Source organism: Colobus angolensis, unplaced genomic scaffold, assembly GCF_000951035.1.
Source record: "Colobus angolensis palliatus isolate OR3802 unplaced genomic scaffold, Cang.pa_1.0 Scaffold41, whole genome shotgun sequence".
Taxonomy (NCBI): Eukaryota; Metazoa; Chordata; class Mammalia; order Primates; family Cercopithecidae; genus Colobus; species Colobus angolensis.
This window is the reverse complement of record NW_012117488.1, coordinates 559,498-561,974: the sequence shown is the minus strand read 5'-3', so window position 1 is coordinate 561,974 and position 2,477 is coordinate 559,498.

The following is a 2,477-nucleotide window of genomic DNA, read 5'->3' as shown; positions in this document are numbered from 1 at the left end:
CATCTTCCACATAATGGCCCTTCATATTTGTATCTGGGTGGAGCTTACATTCAAGACAGAAGCTTAGGGCCCAGTATGAGACTGGCTGAATAGGCTTTGTTCTTTAAAAATGTTAAAACTGCCATCACTTGGCCTACTGCTCTTTTAAATACGTTTTCTTTTTTCCTACACCAGTTTCAGTGGTCTTCCAGGGTAAGAAGTCCAAGTGACTAGACATCTGAATAAGCATTAATATGTTTCGCAGTCTTCATTCACCTCACAACCCTTCAATATCATTTTGTTCCACAATAATTCAGGTCAATTCTTGAAACACAGTATGAGACATGTTATCAATGCCTGTAGCCCTGAAGAAGTCCAGTTTAAGTGGGCTTTCCCCAGAATCTTGTATTGCTTCTTACCTTACCAGTCATATGCACCATTTCCACTCTGGTTTTTAATGAACAGTTTATAAGAAATAAATTGGCAATAAATTTATTAACATTTTTTGTTCTCATTTTGAACTTTTTGCTTTTCATTTATCAGACTATTTTCCTTCCTATTTGAGTCTGTCTAGGCTGGGTGAGGTGGCTCATGCCTGTAATCCCAACACGTTGGGAGGCTGAGGCAGGAGGACTGCTTGAGGCCAGGAGTTTTGAGACCAGTCTGGGCAACATAGCAAGAACCCCCATGTCTACGAAAAATAAAAGAAAACAAAGTCTGCTGTCTAAAGAATGTTGCTTATATATCCTTTGTACTAATTGCAGCTCAGTTCTTAGCAAGGTTTTCTCATTTTATTTCAATAAAGGGTCATAGTTTTATAGAACGTGGTGAAGAAAATGATTATTTTAAATTTTATTCTAACTTTCATATCGTGCTCCTTCTTTAGCACCTATTTTTGTCAGAAAGAGTACCATAGACCACAAAAATTTTTTCTTAGTATTTACAGGGATCTGTATATTCAGGGTGCTTTTGAAATAAGAGATATCATCATCTCCTTCTTGCCCAATAGCCAACAAAATATTTAGCAGTCTGAGGAATGCCAAAGAAGTACTAAAGAAAGAATATTTTCCATTTAGGCAAATCATACTATTGCTCCTGAAGTGTAAAATATTTCCAAAATAATACAGAATATAAGACGCCCAGTAGACTCTTAGAGACAGGATGTGATTGCCTTTATTTTGAAACATGCCTGAAATCTCAGTTTAAAGTATAAACTAAAAGGTTAAAATCTTAGAAATTTTTTGTTAGTATTGCTCATTTGACACACTCTTCCCAGAAGGTTCTGACAAAGAACAGACACTGTAATTTTTAGAACTCTCTGCTCAAACTCCTGTGTTTGGAAGGTCAGATTACCTAGTCAGAAACAGTACTTTAGTTTTATTTAACTAAAAACAATGTTATTCTCTATTTTACCACAGAAAGGATACATTTTGAAAGATATCTGGCTTCTCAATTTAAACTGAAATTTGCAGTATTTTTTTTTAATTGTGGCTTCAATAAAGGAAAAAAGATCAGTGAATGTTTACAGGACTACCCAGAAGACAGTTGTTTTAATAATTTCCACAACACAGTTTACAGAATATAAAATTAGGATCATTTTCAGCTTTTGTTATGAGAAGCTGATGTGCTCATGGTTAAGCAAATTTGGTGCATCCCACTGGGTTATGTGTCATTCAATGAGATGTGTTCTTAGTCTGGGGCCAGATGGTGGATGCAGAAGTCTTTTGCTAGAATACATCTCTATAGAGGATGACGTCACATTGGACTTGGTGACCGGGCAGATACTGAATGCAACTCAGTCACGGTATTTAAATCACATTAAGACTCTCTTTTATTTATGCTCTCCTTGTGATTTTGTCTGGCTTATGTCTAATTTGCTAGCCTCCATGTGGCGATATGATGTGCTACCAGTTCTGCTTATGTTTACCAAAATGAACTCTGCATCTTTCAGAGGTATAGTTTCCAGAAAAAATTCACTGTTGCATAAACCTATTAAAATAAAGCATAAACTTAATTAAAACGCCCTCTTATTTTTACATGCTATTTTTCATCATCTTCATAGTGTTCAAACCAATTTTATTAGTGTAAGTGTGGACACTTTTCTGTTGTACTTATATAATTTTATAGGTGGAAAAAAAAATCAGGTAGTCTTTCTAGTGATAAGGAACTAAATCAATTGTGAATTTAGGGTCTTGTATTGGCTAAAGCAGGGCAAAATCTAGGTGCAGACATCAAGTTTTGATACCTGGGTTAGTATTCTTTCCACTAGGACTCCCTAGCTTCACTCTGGTAACAACAACTGCACTTAAACATTGCCTTCATCATCATCATTATTATCATCATCTGACCACAGCAGGACATAGCATTTGTTTCTTTTTTAAACCATGAAAAAAGGTCTTCTATTTGCATAATTTTATTCTTCCTATAGTCAGGGGGGAATTATATTTACTCAATAAAGGAAGAAGTCAGCTATCATTTTATGATTTGGGTGTTTCTCA